Raw genomic sequence first — 20,302 nt, 5'->3', positions numbered from 1 at the left:
ATGGGGTAACCTCCTCGTGGACGCTATAATGTGGTTCGTTCTCGGTGGGGCACGTGGTGAGTTGAGCGTGGATGCCGCGGTGGATGGCGTGAAGCCTCCACACGCGCTATGTTTCCGTGGCAACGCACCCAACAAGTCATGTGATAAGATGCGCTGGTTGACGGTCTCAGACACAGAGGCAGCTGGGATTCGTCCTCCGCCACCCGGATTGAGGCAAATCACTACGCGACCCCGAGGACTTAAAAGCGCATTGGGAATGCCAAATTGGGTGAAAAAGGGGAGAAACCCCTACCCCCCAAAAGTGGAGTGTGTTAGGATCTTCTTATTGCTGTTGGAAAATGCTTCCTCAGGAACCTTTTGATGAGATCGCACGCAATGGGTGAACAATGTTAAAACATAATTTGCCACTCAGTGGCAGTTCAATGACAAATCGCAAAATGGAATGGAAATATAATATTGTCCTTGAAAATAAAAAAATGTCTCACCACCGCTCACATACAGTTGCAAAATGACAGTGCACAGCCATTTATAGGATAACAGCCTTCATCGGTCAAGTCTGAAAAACCAAATTAAAGCAACTGATGCAGAACCTTCAATTGCTCATTTTTGTGGCAGTTTTAAACACACAGACATGTCTTCACCATCAAATGGGAAGTATTGCCCTGGCAACACCTTGGCCCAGCCTGAGGAGCTGACTGACAGGGCAATGTTTTTGTTAGGAATGAGAGTTGGACAGGCTGCTTGGTATTCTGCCACTCTCTGTAAATTTCTCCTGTCATGCGTTTTGCCTCTCACTTTCTCATCTCTCCTGCACACACTTAACTAACCATTCACACCCTTGCATTCATTCTTTTTATTCACTTTAAAATCAACATGAAATCAAAATTGGCCTTGTTTACTTGCTTTATACACATTCCTGGTCTTGTTTTGAACGATTCATCACTGCATGTTATTTATAAGGGAAAAAATGTTTGTCTTCGTAATCTCATCAAAATTTAATAACTAGGGATGGGGCGATATGTTTATCTCACGATTCAATCGAAAAAGATGTACGATATTAGGTTAACGATTCGATATAATCTAGATTTGATACAATAACACTTAAATGATGAAGTATGATAAAAAATATTTGAGTAAAATGCACATTATAATTGGGATAATCCACGGCTAGGTGTGCGTTAAACAATTTTAAATGCACGACGTGGAGGTGAAGAACCACCTGATGTGAAGCGGAGGCATTAAAATCGTTTAACACACACCTAGCAATGGATTATCCCGCTTATACCATGATCACTTGCCAGAATTGATTAGTTACAGCTGTAATAAATTTTTTGCAGCACAGATTTTGACTGGAAGAATAAAAAATAATGGTTAATTTTATCTAAGGGCCGTTAGATCTGCAGCTCTGCCTGTTTTAAATCAGACGCAGAGAAAAAGTAGTGCGACCACACAATCCAGTAATAATAATATCCACAGAATCTAGAGGGGTTGGCACTAATGAGAAAATGTATTATTTAATATTTATTCATTGTCATTTTCACATTAATGTGGAAAAACTGACGTTACAAACGTGTCAGTGACTGTAAAAGTAGCACTTACTATTAGACAAGGGGAAAACCATTCAAAACACTCTCTGGAACCTGCAGATTTTGACCTCTGAGATTTCGGTGTGCTATCTATAAAGGCTGCACGATTGACTGATTTAATGAAATCACAGTTTGTCCTTGCACGGTAGCGCTTCATCGCAAAACGCGTTCTACTGCTTTTTGTAAACAACTGCATTTCTCCTTCAGCGTTTAAGTCAGAGATGTGTGAGTGCAAGGTGGCCTCTACTGGCTCTAGGCGGCACTTCAGCATGGAAACATAATATACACAACACATTACAGTTTAAAATCGTCTTGCATCGCCTTGCTGGACAGCGAAAGACGCATTTAATAGGTCCTGATTTCAGTCTCTCACCCTCTGTGCAAAACAAGCTGAATTCCATTATATTAGCTATGCTGAAAGTTGTTAGGAAATGTTTTCAATTGCTAAAGTTCACTCTGCTTGCTCTGTAATGTTATGTTGCTATGGTTACAAACAGCACATTAATATCGAACGTTGATTAAAACTGACCGGAACTACCTGTGCATTCAACGATTTGAACTGCACGCATTCCAGCCAATCAGAATCGAGTATTAGAACAGACCATGCTATAATACACAATATAAACACTCAAAGTTCAAATAATAGTTTCTAATATACCTTTTTTCTATAAGAAAAAAAATCACAAACAAATAAACCTTCAAAAATAGTTGGCTACATTCAGGGTGATCAGGTACATGACAATCAATAGAACACAACAGAACCTGTCCGAAAAAAAATATGTGAAATTGTTTTATTTTATTTTATTTTATATAATTTGTCGTCATTACAATAATCACACATATAATGAACTTTTTATAAAGATAAAAATTCTACATTCTCTCAATTAATATTATACCATGAAATTATATGTATAATAGTGATATGAGCTGTCACTGTTTAAGAAAATGTGTATATAAATGAGTATTTGCATTGAGTTTACATTCATTTGTACAAAAAGCGCTAAAATGGTACTGTCATTTTAAGAGTTTAATGAGCATCTTGCAGTGTTCCGGTTCAGCAAACAAATAAGAGATAGGAGTTTCTCGGTTTCTTTACCGCATCCATGCATGTGTGATTAACATGTTTCATTTTACTTTTTGATCAACAACTCACTAGAACAGAAAAGATTTTAAAAGACACTTTATTCAATGAAAGTGGAGAGTGCGGATCTCATCTTTGATGGACACACATTTCACTGAAGAATTGCAAGATGATTTTCCATAAATTCCATTACTTAAATTACTTAAAGCTACATTCAAGCACTTTAGGCACTTCAAGGATCTTGTAAACCTGTAAACAGTGTGGAAAAAAGAGAGATTTTGATGTTTGATGGGTCATTTAATTTATGATCACATGGACATAAAACAATGTTGCAAATTTCTAAATATTGAGTTTTGCCTAGCAAGTACAGTGCTACCTCCTGAACAAATGACTCATATCAGTCAGTTAATTTTAGGGAATGAAAACATACTGAACCGCAAGTCATTAATTTCCTCATGTCCAACTGAAAATGAACCAAGAACTGTTACTGTGTTACTGTTTGTGTACTTAAGGCTTGTGAGACTAAAATCGGAGTAATTACAGGATGGATGTTGATAAGCCGTGTGTAAAGATACACAACGATTCAGAACCGTAATCCTTAAATTCCTTACAATTCCCATCCATACACATTATACATTTTGTTGGAATTATTGAGATTTTATCATATTTAAAACACACCTTTTGCAAAAAAAAAAAAAAATTCTGTTAAAATGTGAAATGATTTTATCATTTGGTAAATCCAATAAGAATTGCATTCTGTATTTTGAAATATTTCTTCCTCGAAAGTAAACAATCCTTAATGGAACCTACAGAAACCAGAATCTCTTAGAGGAATCGGTATCAGAACTGGAATCAGGAGTTTAAAATCCTTAAGATACTCAACCCTCGTCCGCTTGGCAGCAGCGGGCTTTTAGTTACATGCTATTGGATTAATTGCAAATATAAGTTTCCCACTGGGAAATTGCATGTGTGAAAGTAATTGAAGTTGGACAATAAAGTCAGAAAGTCAAGATTTATTTGCAACACCAGATCCCAACTTGGGTAGCCACATCGACTGGTTTCGAGAGGTTTTGTGTCCTTGGACAGTAATAAAATTCCTTGATAAAATTAACATGATAAAACGACACGTCTATACTATCTTTGTAAAGTTATTCCTTTCAGAACGTGATTGTTGCGAAAAATAAAAGATGCAATATTTTTTTTTTTATTCGTCTTTGCAATAACTTTAATGGCTGTAATTTATATATCTAATTGAGTAGGTTAATTTAATCAAAAGTCAGCAACAGCACAAATAACCTGAACCGGGATTGAAATACCCTTGATGAGGCCTTTATTGCAGCATTTTTCCTGAAGTGCTTCCTTCTCTTTTTGTATAATATTTTTTGTACATTTGTATATTTGTACTGAAATAAAGCCAAACACTAAATAATACTTCATTTTGATTGACAGATCAAAACATAAACACAATGGCAGTCGACATATGACTTTTCCTCTTGGAAATATCCGATCAGCATCTAAAGGCAGAGCGAAAGTATCATTATTCCACGATCATGCACTGGTCTGGCTGTTTAACCACTCAGGGTTCATTTTGTGAAATGACTCATCTCCCTGGAGGTTTTCAATCAATAAAGTTTTTTAATCAAATTAATTACATGGTATGGCAATTAATGCGTTTTCTGAGAAAGCCGCTCAAATAACAATAATTCAAAATATAGTGATTCAATAATTATTAAAAGTTTTATTTAAATTAAAAATAAAATGTATATTATAAAAAATAATACAGATAATTAAAATGCATTACATTATTTTGGCACACAAGTGAAGCATTAAAAAAAAATGATACAAAAAGTGGCTTTAGAGTGCAATATATAGTTTATTTCCATATTATTAACATAAACCTATCATTGATCGAGATTTATTATAAGGGCTTATCTAAGAACGCATCAATGTACACCTGCTTCTGACGGAGTGGTCTCGGTTGGGTCACATCATAAACGTACTGTTTTTAGGTCACTGTGTCAAATTAAACGAAGTTTGAATCTTAGAAAAACATGTCTTGAGATCCCTGCCTTCTGATTTGCGCTCCATCAAGCTGTGTTTGAACGCAAGAACGTGTGTTACCTGCTCTCGGTAAGTGTGGTTTGTTCTCTGTCTGTTTAAGCTGCGCGTTGTCTATACAGCTGGAGCTTCGCTTACTGCCCCCTGGAGAAAACAGGGGGTACTACAAGCTTGAATTGCTCAAATTTTAGGAATATTCCTTATTACGGTCTGGGGACATTATTAATTGTGTTCATTTTTTTATGCTTTATTTTTTTATATAATTAATCATACCGAATTAACACATTAAATCGACAGCCCTAATTAAAATACTTATTATATGTGGATCAAATACAGGTACATACAAGATTCTTTGTGTGAGCTACACACAAAGCAAGCTGAGAACTGTATTCCTAAATTACTTTATTGCTTTATTGTTTTATACATCAGTTAATCAATACTGTGTCTAAATGGTAAACTTCGCATTGGCCCTTTTAGAAGCATGGTAACAGAGATTATTTAGCAGAGATGAGCCACTTCTATTAAAATGAATGGGAGAAATTGGAATGCCCAATGGCAGCCAACGGTCAAAGGATGTAGAAAGGAAGTCCCGCCTTAGATACAGACATCGCCTGTCAATCAACTCGACAACGTGCATGTGCATTAGCTATACAAGCTGAGAACATTTTGTTTTTTAGCATAATCTTAGGTAAAGAAGTTCAATTTAAGATACCAGTATTGTCAGATTTTACTGCTGATTTGAAATATGTCCTTTGATTGTAATCTTGACTAACCGTTTAGGAGATTTCGTTTTTTCCCATTAAAGTAGATAGGAGCTGCACTGGCATGACTGGAAATAGCCTCACGAGAGCATTCCAAAGACGGCCGTGGCATTGTTTTGCGGCCCCCTTCAGTTTATTGCGGCCCCCTTTATCATATCACAGGCTTGTTTCGCGGCCAGCCCACCAGGAGAAGTCCCGGTTCTCCCGATGGTCAGTCCGCCTCTGGTTGCAATACTCAAACCGCTGCATAAAAACACATTGTAGATAGAACTCATTGATAATTGTGACTCAATGTGTGTAGATCTACATGGAATGTTGTATTTGCAGATAATTACATGACAGTTACATGACTTTGGCTACATTTTTGCAAAATGAAATTACATGGTTCAATAGACGTTTCATGGCAGTTCTGAGGTGAAATATCCACTGTATGGCGCTAAAAGAGAGTTAAATGTTCTCCAAAACAGATGAGGTTTTTAAGGTTAATATGCTATTGGGTTTTAAATCAAAAAAAAAAAAAAAAAAACAACCTCCCTACCCTAAACCTTAAACCTTAACTTATACCGATAGTGTCAGAAAGAGCAGATAAAAAACGCAACCATGTCATTTTGCACTAGAACAAGCTTGTAAATGTACAGTAGTTGGTTATGTAATGCAAACTTTAAATGTAAGTCATCTGTTGTAGTAAAAGTGTTTCGATGTCATAAGATAGCATTGTGTTTGGAACGGGGTGAAAAGTGAAATGGAATTAAAGTCGTTGTTGTAGCGCCTGTTGTGTTTATTTCACCAGGAAGTTATACTGCTGTGATGCGTACAACAAGCCACGAGTAAAGTGATTCTGTGAGACCTGGTTGTGTATTTGACACTTTTACCGATTAGTTCACTGTGGCAGTTGTAATTGTATTCTCGATTATTTATTCAATTCATTGTGCACTTGGTGTGTATATGAGTTTTGTCAGGGCACAAGGACAGCTTGGGAATCCAGCATACATTAATGTCAGACCCACACTATCTATAATCACATATGTCCAGAACATCTCTCGGGACGTGCACTCGCTCACCGCCACATGTGGACGTGACTGACATGCAGACGCTCCTCAAACCCTACTCTCCTGATTTATGCCAATAAATGAAGCGTCTCTCTCCTGCACCCTCCCTCCTTCTCTCTCTCTCTTTCTCCTCCTCTCCGTTCACCCTCTCTCCCTCCCTGAATCGCAGCCACACTGGTTGGATCTCACAAAAGGAAGGGAAATGCACGCAGACCCAGCAAGGTGGAGAATACAGGGGAAAGTTGCGTCTAGCGGCTGAGAGGGAACGCACACGGCAGGGATCCACCGGAGATGTGAGAGGTCCCGGCGGCCACCCATCCCCCTGTCTGCTCCAGAAGACTCCAGGGCAATGACCTGGGAGAACTAAGAGCTTCTGCGGGTGGCTCGCTAAGAGCTTTCTGTAAACCCCCACCTGTGCAACTGCCAGCGGGCACTTGAGATGCCCAAATAGGAGGGCATGACTGGTGGGGCTGAAACCGGTTGATGCATACAAACGCTCCTTGAGAAACAGGTAAGGTTCAAGCTGCCTGCTTTAACCTCTGAAAGGATCAGTATAATCCTCCGTAGGGAAGGACGGTCTATTCCTTGGGGTTTCTTTCTCATTCTCAAGAAAACTCTACTTATTGTTGTAGGATTGGCATGTTTTGAGTGAAACTGCTGATAAGTTTAGAAATATGAAGTAGATACTTGCAATCAGAGCTCGTGATGTTGACATGCTTGGAAAGATCCTCATTAAAATTCAGAGTGTGTGGCGAAGCAGACGATAAAATAAAAAATTAACTACGCCTTTAGGAATCTTTTCCATTTCTAGGTTTCATTTTAAATGAAGAGACTGATGAACCATAGTCATAATTTAAAGCTCACATACATGCAACGATATCTTCTAAGTGCTTTACCTTATACTTCAGGTTGCCTTGCAATGCCTAGACGCATTAATGCAACATTGACTGTGGAAATGCTTGATTTGCAGTGGGTTCTGTAAAAGCCACTGGGGGGTTAGTGCCAGTAAAACATTCACACACGTGTGTATATATTGCACCTCTGCCCTATTTCAGTGCAGCCAATATGCGCTAATGAGCTAAATAGCCGTATTCAACGCATTCTGTGTACACACAATCAGCTGTGTTTACATTTTCGTGCTTTTCTTGCATCGCTTTGAATAACGATGACTGATTCTTAAAGACAAATCTCTGGCACCCTTGCAGAAAATCTCCATTTGTTGCTGGATGAGTTGCAGAATTGCATTGGCGACTGAGCTGTAGGTGAAATGTTGTTGTGGTCTTAATAGGAAGGTATGACTAAATGATTTAAATTTTTTCTTTTCTTTGCTTTAACCAATAAAGTGATAGTTAACCCAAAAATGAAAGTTTTGTTATTATTTATTCATACTCTCATGTTGTTTCCTGGAATGTAAAAGGAGATTTTAGGCATTATGTTAACCTCAGTTACCAGTCACTTTCATTGCACACACACACACATATATATATATATATATATATATATATATATATATATATATATATATATATATATATATATATATATGTTTTTTTGTTTTTTTTCAAACAATGAAAGTAAATGGTGACTCAGAGCAGGGTCAGAAATTAAGGGGGGCTCGAGGGAAAATGCCACCAAAAGTGACAAAAATGCCTGAAATGTGGGTGCAAAAATACCCTCGTAATTTGTTTTCAGTTTTTATAGGGCTGTCAATCGATTAAAAATTTTAATCAAATAAATTACATGATATGCTGATTAATTAATTGAATTAATCGCATTTAAATATTTGCCAAGAAGGGCCCCCAAATAATAATAATTCAATATATTATGATTCAATAATTGTATTTAAATAATTATAATAAATATATACAAATATATACATATAATAATCATAATAAAAAACACAATAAAATAAAATAAAAAAGCATTACATTATAGTGGCAGAGGAGTAAAGCATTGATAAGAAAATACAAAAAGTGGCCTTATTTTTAATTTTCATATTATTGAACACAAGCCTATCATTAGCCTACAGTCCACATTGATCCATTTTGCAATTGAATTTGTCAATCTGTCCGAGATAGATGTATTATAAGGGGCTGTCTAAGGACTAAGGACACATGCTTCAGACTGATGCTTTTGGAGCATCTCGCTTTGGTTGCGTTGTGTTATAAACAGCATTTTTAGGTTGCTGTGTCAAGTTAAATGAAGTTTGAAACTTAAAAAAACATGTCTTGAGATCCCTGCATTCGTAATTGCGCTCCATCCAGCTGTGTTTGAACGCAAGAATGTGTTCTCATCTTGTGCTGTTGCTAGTTTCAAGCCCAAGTGTGGTTTGTAGTCCGTACAGTTGCGCACTACCTATACAGCTGGAGTTTCGCATATTGCCCCCTGCTGAAAACAGATGGCACTTCAAGCTTGAATTGCTCCAATGGTAGGAATGTTCCTTATTATGGACCAAGGACATGATTAATTGTGTGTGTTTTTTTATTTTTTTTAATTTTTTATATATATAATTTATCACCCTGAATTAACCCAAGTTTTTTTATTTACAACATCTGATGTACTGTAGTTCTTAATATTCTATTTTAAGCCTAGTTATAAACATCATATAAATTATCATTTGATAAAATCTTATGGGTTGAAGGTAATATATTCTCAATCTACTTATTTAAATTAAAAACCAGTTAATTAAGTATTTGAATAAAAGAATGACACAATAGCCTATATTTTCAAGTGGTCAAGTGGTGGTCAAGTGGCTTTTATTGTCATTTCAACCATATAGAGCTGGTACAATACACAGTGAAACAAAACAACGTTCCTCCAGGACCATGGTGCTACATAAAAACAAAATGAAACAACATAAAACAAACACAGAACTACATGAGACTACACACAGACCTATAAATTTCTACATAAAGTGCATGTGCAAACGTGTGCAAACAGTACAAGATGGTACAATAATTGCTGAAACAGGACAATAGGCGCAGTAAGAGACAGTGTAGCACCGACCAGCACACAGTTCTAGTGTGAAAGTGTCAGATGAAACAAGTAGTGCAAAAAGATATTACAATATAATAGAAAATGCTGTGAATGTAAACATAACATACTATGACATAGTATTCAGCAGATAAGCTTATACTTTATATGGACTTAGCAGTTATTGGGGTAGCAGCCAGGTAGAAGTGACAAGAAATTAAGTACAATATTTTATAAATACAGTAGCAGCAAATAAATTCGGGTAGATAATACAGAAATGTGCAAAATTGCAAAGGGAGTCGGATGATGTTCAGTTGAGAGTGTGTGTGTGTGTGTGTGTGTGTGTGTGTTTGTGTTGTCAGTCCAGTCTTTTTTGTTTATGTTTAGAAAAAGTGCCCTCAAACTTAAAAAAAAAAAAAAAAATGCCCCTGAAAATCAAATCCAGGTACAATTATTGCCCCGTTATGAAAAAAATTATTTCTGACATGGACTGAGATTAATTTTCTGCATTTTATTTTTATTTATTTTTTTGGCATCAATTATCCATTTAAACTTTGTATATACTTGGGGACTCGTCTGCTTTTAAATCTGCACCATCATGTCCTCTTTATTCTCAGTGACTGATTCGCTGTCAGGCCCACTGTTTAGGTCCACCTTTACTCACACGTCCAATTCAATCTAATTTGAAATGATTAAACTTGTCATATGGCCTCTTGAGGACCTGACGATTATGTGTGGTTTAGTGTCTGGATAACGCAGTGGTTGGCAAACATCCAGGTAGACGTAGTAGCTGCTTGTAAATGCATCCTCTAAATCAGCGCAATCAGTACTTTTTCAGTTTATGGCACCACGAGAAAGCACTTTTCAAGTGCATTTTTCAAGATTGGACCTGCATAGACATGGTATATCTAGAGATAATTGGGTTTGAAAGACATTAGCTGTCTGGTGTCATACAAGATTCATGCATGGATACTGTATTCGGTGGCAGAAAACCTGAAAAATTGCTTTATGATGCATGACGTTCGATGTAAATATGACAATTAATGTATTTTATATATCACACATTGTATTATATAACCAAAGCTTTAATCGGTCAGCACATTTATAGTGCTGTTTTTTTTTTGTTTTTTTTTTTCATATAGCTTGCTAGCTAACAGGTTGGCTTACTAGTTTAGCAAGCAGATTTCCAAAACATAGGATGGCAGAGGAAAAGTCACTCATGTTTATGAGTAAAGCGCTACCTAATTTGTTAGGAAAAGGGTTTATGTCGGGTTATATTTTCTCGGACCAATCAGGTAGCGCTTTCCTCATGAATATAAAATAACTCTTCCCCTGCTATCCTACGTTTCATTTAACAAGCTATTAGCATGCTGTAAAACGACTAGCCTGCTAGCTTAGCATATACCCTATGTAAATTCCAGCAAATTCTCAGGGCCAGCAAAGCCTTCTCTGCTGGCCTAACATGCCAAATAAATAAATATTTTTCATCCTTTCATTCTCAATCACCTTTTTGCCTATGTATTTTTAATCATTTTCCACTCTTAATTAATCTACAAACAAATAGAGAAAAACGAAAAGTTTATCCAGTCAGAATTTATTCCTTGATGCTTACAAGCAAAGTGTGACAGCTGTTTCACAAATCACATGCCGAAGCAGCATGTGAGTCTGAGCTTCACCCCGTCAGGCCTTCAGAATTTCTTCAGAATCCCTCAACAGTGCAAATGAATGAGCAACTAAAGTCAAATTGTCAGATTCATCAGCCAATCAGATTTATTTATTTGTTCTTGGTGGGTGTGGTCTTTAGGATATGTCCGGTCGAGCCCTTCTAGCTGGATTTGTGTGATGCAATCACACTTTAAGTGATGTACGTAATTTGAAAGCGAAGAGCGCGAGATTGTCATCACTGCCGCTATTGCCATTGAGAAAGAGATCCTTATGGATTTAAAAACACGAGATGTTCTGCATGACTGTGTGATTGCTTAATTTATTAAACAGGAAAAGAGGACTGATTTTCACTTCAAGCAAAGAAGTGATGTCCTGATGTTGTTATAGCAACATCAGGAGTTTTCTAAGTGTAAATTAGGCTGCTTGAGAATTCAGTGTCGGATCAAGTTTTGAAAAGTAGTGCTGTGGAATTATTAGTTAGCTGCGACATAATGTATGGTGCCCAAAGGCATATGGTGTCTTATTCATTGTGAAACTGTGCTTTCTTAATGGCATGAATCACACTGAAGGCCTAGACTTTTAATGCACGGTCCACCACTGGTAAATTCCTACACTACCACAGATATACAGTGATCTTGCACGACACCAGCATTGTTGAGCATAATCAGAGACTATTTAGCAGAGACGGGCCACTTTTATTAAAATGAAAAGAAACGAGAAATTGAAACGGTCAGCGGATGTAGAAAGGAAGTCCCGCCTTACAGGTAAAAGAGCTAATCAACTTTTAGATACAGACATCGCCTGTCAATCAACTCGAGAACGCGCATGTGCATGAGCTATGCAAGCCGGGAAAAATTTGCTTTTTTAGCATTATCTGAGGTAACGAAGCAGAATTTATGATTCCAGTGTTGTCCAGTGTTTATTGCTGATTTGAAATATGTTCTTTGATCGTAATCTTGACCAACCGTTTATAAGATTTCGGTGTTTCCCCATTCAAGTAGATAGGAGGTACACTGTCACGAATGGAAATAGCTTCCAGAGAGTGTTCCAAAGATGGTTGACGGTGGACTTGCTAGAAAGACTTTGGCATAACGTACATAACATGGTTTGGCTAGTAATAGTGCCCCTGCTGGTAACTTCCATAACTGCACCATTATGTGGGAAAAAAGCATATTTTTCCATTGATGGCCATTCAAAAGAAGCTGAGTGTTCTGCTGTACCCTTTTTCTTTTTTTTTTTTTTTTGGAAAGAAACATTGAGATAAATGGGAACATTACATTACATTACATTACAATACCCACATTTTTGCCAAATTATTTTTACATGGCTCTCTGTACGTAACGCGGACATGTACAATTGAAATGAACATTAGAGACGCTACAGCAATAATGATTTTATTAACGTTCACACAAATCACGTGTAAAATGGAAGATTATCAGTTTATAAACACTTACAATTTGCCCTGTTCCTCACACAATGCTATCTCATGACATCAAGACCCTTTTAATATAGTGCATGACTTAAAAGGTGATACATTTGAACTTTTGCATTACATAGCGGACTAGATTTACAAGCTTGTTCAAGTGCGATCTAATTGTGCGGTAGCTCAACTGCTAGAGCGTTGTTGCACTTGCACCACAGTGGTTTTTGTCGACTCGCATGCTCTTTAGGACTCATACCCTGGTTCTTTTGATTTCATGTCAACAACAATGCATCATTAATACCATGATGTATTTTGGTAAGTTTTTTGTTTTGTCAGTGGAGTATTTAGTTGAACCTTCAGGTTTGAATTGTTGTGGACAGGAGTGCCCACAACAATTTTGGGCAGGTAGAATTTAAACTTGAAGTTTAGACATGGTAGAGTGATAGTAAGACTATAGTGGACGGTTGTTGCTGGTTGGCAGTCTGGACATTTTCTGTGTCATTATTAGGTTCCATGTGACACAAGGGAGGTCAGAGGCTGGGCTAAAATTATAAACATGACTTGAGCATTTCAACTGCACTGTAGGTGCTGAAGAAGTCAAAGGCTTGAAGATAATAAACACAGCATGATGTTAGACACAAAGACATTCAGTGACTATAAGATTTTTTTTTTTACCTAGAATTGAATCATCCAAATTGCCATGGGTAAACATTTTAATACAGTCTTCACTTTTACAACTCAACATCTTGCAGATCTTACCTTAAAGGGATAGTTCACCAAAAAAATGTAATTCTGTGATCATTTACTCACCCCCATGTTGTTCCTAGCCCATATGCCTTTCTTTCTTCCACTAGGTGATACAGTAATTTGAACTCTTCTGGCCCTTAAAAAATTACTTTAATTGGTTTGTCTGTAAAGGGTTAAACTTTCGACATATGGAGTCATATGGCAAACAACATGGCGCCGATCACAGCGGAGTTTGTCTTCGGGAGAAACGCCAACAAAACTACATCTGGTAAGAAACCTAATTCAGTTTTTACATTGACACCTGTTTGAGTCAAAAGATTAGAGTCTCTACTTTCGTCCAATATGCCATTTTTTAAATTTGAGCAATTTATCGTGAAACGCCACGCTGTTAAACACAATGTACATTAATGTGCACTTTAGCGCATTTTTTTTTTTTTTTACTTAGAAATCCTATATTTACTGTAATCACATTGAGAATCAATGGTTTTATCCAGAAGCTAAAAAATTTTGCTTTCTGAGGCTTTATATGGAGTTAGGATGAAAATATGATGCATTTCGAACTGTTCTGAGACCAGTGCAGACAGACAGCACACTGGAGGTTAAGTCATTAACTAAATAGGGAGCAAGGGAGCATCCTGTAGCTTTCCTATGCAGCTAAGTGCATTCACTCCTAACATCCTTCCAAAAGTTCAGTTTCAGGCTGCAGATGATGTTTGGATCACTCAACATGTTTGACAGACATGTGACAATGATAATCAGTACATAGATTCAGAATTTATAATGTATAAATGGTTGGCAGTGATTGTATGATGCTGGCCATTAATTTGAATGAGAATTAATTATGTTAATTTCTGATGTAATGTTTGTAACGTCTCAAAAACATGAATAACCAACACTCCTGGAAACATAATAAACAATTTGATGAAAAAAAATCTGACTTTCTATAGCTTGGTATTGTTTAAAATTTTACTACCGCTGTCCACATATCATCAATTTTTAGGAAAAGTATTTGCTCTAGATTTTTATTTTGTATTTTGTATTTTTATTTATTTATTTAGCATGTTTATTTGGTGCTACTTGTTACAAATCAAAAAGGGATTTTTATTTATTTTTTTGTAATATCCATTAAACTAAGATAAGCCAGTTCTATAATGACATCATCCTCCAGGAAGTAACACCATTTTTGGTGGGAAAACAACAGCACAAACATCAGTATTAGAAATCAGTTCAATGCACTCTATTTTTTGTTGGTTTTGTCTCGCTATAAAACAATCCATCATGTTCAATAAAATTAAAGAAATTAATTTTCAGAAGACGGTTGAAAATAATTATGTGCAATTCACAGTCTAGTCTTTTTATATTTATCCAACACAGCCAACCTCTTCTGCCATTACATTCCCTTGTACTGTACATAACAGATTTGTATTTAGATTTGCACTACGTATGTGTATGTATATATGTGTGTGTCTCTGTGTGTATATATGTATGTGTGTATGTATGTAGCTCTTTATTTCCTGTTAATTGTCTTGCCATTGTGTAAATAATGAAATCATAATTAATAAAGTTGAAGTTCCTGATCTTGACCAGAGCATATTTCTGAAAGTCTTGTCAACCATTTTGACATAAACTCTGCCAAAATTACATTATAACACATGCATATTCATTTTTTACAGAGTTCAAAGGTACTACATAACACAATGACCCATAACTAGAAAATATAACTCACCTCACAAGGTCTAAGCGAACATTAAAACAAAATTGGAACCAAAAAGCAACCCATTTATTCTTGACAGTGACTGGAGTACGCATGGCACTAGAATGTACACAGCAGAATGGAAAGTGACAGGCATATCAATGGGTTTGTCATTTTGAGTGTTGATTGCAGACTGAAGCTGATGCAAATGCAGTAGACAGAGTTGAGAGCTGCAGTTCAGTCGCACACAAAGAGCCATTTTAGAAAACACACCCACTCTATTGAACACTCACCAATTTCATCAATTACACAGGAGGATATTTACATTAAGGGGGAAAAAATCCAGGACTCTTGATGCTTGTTCAGGATGAAGTTGCTTGTGTTGCTGTGCTTCAACATTAGCCTTCATTCAACTGCTGTCAATCAGAGGTACAGTTAAACTCCTGCCTTCAGGATCAATACAACCATGTTTTGGAAAAAAACTCTTCCAGAAGGATATTTAGGTGACGAAATCATGTCTGAGTCATTTTCACCCCAAAAAGAAAAGAAAAAATATGAAATTACATTTCGAATAAAGAAAACAAAGCTTATTTAAGCACCGTTTAAATCACTTTTTGCACTTTGAATTTATTTATTTTCATAACAATTAAGCATTTTATTTTTCTTATTTCTGTCATACGGCTGTATGTTTTACTTTTGAGTTTTTTATTATTCTAATTATCCTCAACGGTGATTCTCTTTAGATTCTTTAGATGTAATATGATGATTTATTTGAATTTAAAATACACATAAATTAATGCAATGCGTACAAAAGGTAGTACAATAATCGGTGCAATAAATACTTCCACTTTTTATAAATATTTAATTAAAAAAATACTATTTAGCAAATGGCTGTATTACAGTAACAACAACCTGTCTGGAAGCATTAAGGTAGTCCAAATATCAAATATGTAAATAGTATAAGGAATATAAGGATTTTGTGTTAATCAATTGTGTATTCTTTCTTGATATGTGTGTATGCTAGTATACCATGAATAAAACATTTGTGTAATTGAGTATGCTTTCAACTTGAAGAGTTACGGTATATGCTTTACTCTTGTCTATAAATGGAGTCAGGTGTGCTCTTTTACTTGGACACTGATGATGATGTAAATCAAAAATGTTTTGTTCTTCACTGAGCATTTTGGCACTTTTTTGCCTTTTAGTAAATATCCTGGAAGATTATTTCTATGGACATTGTGTGCAAGCTTTTTCTTGTAGTTGATTTTTTGAGCCTATTTTGAGCTTTTCAGTGTTTGCTGTGGATGTTTGAGCTATTTTTTTGCCCAAAAGTATAATATATTAATATTGATATACTGTATTAATCAAGCACTCTTTTATATATATGCTTTTGGGCCATTCACATATTTTTTTTTTTTTTAACTATGTAAATGTGCACTGGATGAACGTCTTAGACTGTTGCTCCATATCTGGCTGTTTTTTCAAAGTTAAAAGAACTAACTTTTAAAACATGTTTTGGGACACCTGCTTTTTATTCCATTTGTTGTGTTGCATGTAGCTTTTTTTAAATGCAAGAATGTGCTCAGTCTGCATGGCCCTTCAGACTTTCATTCTTAAATGCAAATTAAAACATTTTTGGGTAAAAAATGGTTGCTATCACATTTTGTGTGAAATTATAATCAGCAGGCAAGGGAATTACAATAGTAGGTGGTTATAGTTCACCATGTATATACCAATTATCTGCAGCAGCATTATTCTTGCCTTTCATGACAAACTCCATTAATGGCAACATAAAGCCCATGGCTATCGCCACATCACCGTCTATGCCAGGCCTTTACTAATTTTTTTATTTATTTTTTTGAGTGATCTCCATTTAGTTCCCATGGAAACCTTTTGTAACTCATTGCAGAATAGATGAAAACAAAGATAGTGTGCGTTGACAGAGAAAGAGCGAGCGATCTGTGGATGAGAGTCCACCTACTCAGAGCAGCAACAGAACAGCTCTTACCATGGGCAAAGAGCAGCCACTCACTACACATACAGTACTACACAACTCACAACCCCTTACTGCTATAAATACTGCACTGCACATACTGTATATAAGAATGGATATGCTAATTCACAAACAACATGAGATCAATATTGGCCCTATTTACTTTAAATAAAAAGCTTTTACTGTTCACGGTTCATCAATGCATGTCATTCTTAAAAGGATAGTTCACCCAAAAATTAAAATTATCTCATCATTTACTCACCCTCATGTCATGCCAGATGTGTATGACTTTCTTTCTTCTGCAGAACACAAAGTAAGATTTTTAGAAGAATATCTCAGCTCTGTAGGTTCATGCAATGCAAGTTACTAAGGTCCAAACTTTGAAGATCCAAAAAGCACATAAAGGCAGCATAAAAGTTATCCATACGACTCCAGTGGTTTAATCCAAGTCTTCTGAAGTGATCCAATCGGTTTTGGGGTTTTGGGGTTTTGAAGATATTCTTCTAAAAATCTGTGTTCGTGTTCTGCAGAAGAATGAAAGCCATACACATCTGGGATGGCATGAGGGTGAGTACATGATGAGCGAATTTTCATTTTTGGGTGAACTATCCCTTTAAGAAAGGTGTGAAAATGTTTAGGTTTTGCAGAATGTTCTTGCAAAAGATTGTTTGAATAATCTTTCTGAAACTAATATTATTAATCAATAAATAACATCATTGTCTATAAATATATCCATAATATTAATTCCCCTGACATTATTTTACCTTCTTGGCAACCATAGATGTTCAAAATATGAAAATAAAAATTATTTTATTATTTTAACATTATATGAAATAATAAAATAATACAAATTTTTATATTATATTATGTTATATATTTAATATTATTTGAAATATTATTTGAGATATAATATATTTATCATTAGCATGTCATAATATTTATAATAATTATATAATAATAATATTAATAATTAATAGTAAAATTCAATCAATAATATTGGCAAGAAAAAGAGAAAACCACGCACTGCTTTTGGCTGGATAACTTTAGTGGCTTTAATAAGTATTAATGTATTATACCAGTAATATTAATATTTGTATATTACATTTCTTTTCCATTTCTGAAACCGATGTTTTCTGAAATATTTTGTCCACTGAAAATTTGTTGCAAGGCATAAGTTATTTTTAATGTCAGCTGAAATATTGACACTCATGTAATGTTAACAGTATGACATATTTAACAGACCGCACTTCCATCACTTGTTTTTGTTCCTGTAAAACTCTGACTCTGACTATTCTATAAAACATGTAAAGGTGACTGTCTTGTTCCTGTAGCTTAACTAGTAGAGAATAATGCTAGCAATGTCAGTGTCAGGGGTTCAAGTCCAAGCTTGACTACACTGTAAGTCATTTTAAATAAAAGCATCTTTCAAATGCATGAATAAAGCGATGTAAACTGATTTTGACTATGGCTTTGCATATTCTTGCATTTGTTACCAAAGGCTGTTCTGTCTCAGTACATCTGTAAATAGATTCTGCTGTACGTCACACGCATCTTATCAGAGCTGAGTGCACACTCGAATGGAGTTCGCTAGATACTTATGCAAAAAATGTATTGTGCTTGAAGGAAATAAATGGTATATCTCATTGCTTGAAGATGTATAAAAATAACAGCGTGAGCCATAATGCTGATTAAACAATTAATTAACTCTGGCACCCCACATGAGCACTCTCAGCATGAGCTATTTGTATGATTCACTGCCACCTCTGCCCATGTGTGCATGTATATGTGTGATCTTAGGAGTGTGTATGTGACTCTTTACAGAATGTATTGAGTGCGTATTTAAGTTTAGTGTGTTTGAGTGTTTGAAGTGTGTATGGATGTGTGATGCTGGAGTATGGATGTGTGTTTAGAGTAAGTATTTAGAGTGTACAGTATGTGAGTGTTTTGAGTGTTTGTGTGGTTTTAGTGTGTACGGGAGTATAAATTATGTGAGTGTTTAGAATAGAATTTTAGCATGTGTGTGATTTTATAGCATGTACAGTGTTTGAGTATGTATTTAGATTGTCTACGTGCGATTTTAGATTGGGTATGTTTGACTTCATAGTGTATGTGTGGTTTTAAGTGTTTGGAATATGTATGTGAGTATTTAGACTGTATTTGAGTTTAGACTCTATATACTCACAAGCACACTTGAAAACCTCAAATACATACAGTACATACTTTAATACTCACATACACACTCAAACCACACACTCTCTTAAATTTTGTAAATGGTAATAACAGAAAAAAGTTTACCTTGAGTAACACTAAGACATATTGAGGAATCATTATGCAGTCGAGACCTGGGACTACTTCATAGCTGTGTAATAATTGCACATCTTAGAACATCCGTCAACCAGTCAGAATTAAGCATTCAACAGCCCTGTTGTATAAAGCAACTTGAGCAATGTAGTTGCCACAGGATGAAGTGTATTCAACTTTTAAAACCAAAAATGTATTTTATACATTTAGAGCATATTTCTATATGCTAATTTTGAATTACATAAAAAAACACATTTAAAAAAATCTGAATCAGTGCTGATTACACTTTAAATCTAGGTTTCTCAACATTTCCCAAAGAGTCAACCTAAGATGGGTAAGACACAAAAAACAGGACAGGATTGTAAGGGACAACTAAAAGATACAGTTCCTTTGTGCCTCTTACCGCAAAACAATCCAACACTAGTTAAATCTTTCATAAGGTTTTTATTAAATAAAAATGGGAAAGAGGGGGTAAAAAACATAGATATATTCACTTAATATTTCAGAAGAATTTAATGGATTTTTCCTTTTCAGTTATTGTGTGTGTGTGTATGTGTGTGTGTGTGTGTGTGTGTGTTTGTATGTGTCCTGCCCAAAGTAATGTCCCTTTACTCTCCATAAAAGGCCTGAGGGTTTTCGACACAGAGCTACACAAACATTTTCGAAACATATTTGTGCAAAAACAGTGACACAAAGCAGCTCTGACTACACTGTGTGTGATCTTACTTAGCAAAAAATGCAACGTGAACATTATATTTTTAGTGTATAGTGTTGTTGTGAACCATAATGTGTGATATAGAAACTGTTTGGTTACAAAAGACAAATATTGTTATGATGATGTCATAAGTAACAGGATTTTATTGATTTAAAGCGATAGTTCACCCAACACAATCATTTATTCACCCTCATGTTGTTTCAAGCCCATGCGACTTTCTTCCATGAAGCACAAAAGTAGAAAAGCAGAGGTATACA

The 20,302-nt window shown here is 35.6% G+C and overlaps 1 protein-coding gene across 1 annotated transcript in view; it reads left to right on the top strand.

Annotated features, from left to right (window-relative positions):
* The first annotated feature begins 6,758 nt into the window (after window positions 1-6,758).
* Window positions 6,759-20,302, top strand: part of LOC127413164 (FERM and PDZ domain-containing protein 4-like) — a 126,951-nt gene continuing 113,407 nt past the window's right edge. The window contains exon 1 of the mRNA XM_051650046.1: window positions 6,759-7,046. The gene's annotated coding sequence lies outside the window, so the exon portion shown is untranslated. The remainder of the gene's footprint in view (window positions 7,047-20,302) is intronic.

Source organism: Myxocyprinus asiaticus, chromosome 22, assembly GCF_019703515.2.
Source record: "Myxocyprinus asiaticus isolate MX2 ecotype Aquarium Trade chromosome 22, UBuf_Myxa_2, whole genome shotgun sequence".
In the NCBI taxonomy this organism is placed as follows: Eukaryota; Metazoa; Chordata; class Actinopteri; order Cypriniformes; family Catostomidae; genus Myxocyprinus; species Myxocyprinus asiaticus.
This window is presented reverse-complemented; position numbering and strand designations above follow the sequence as displayed.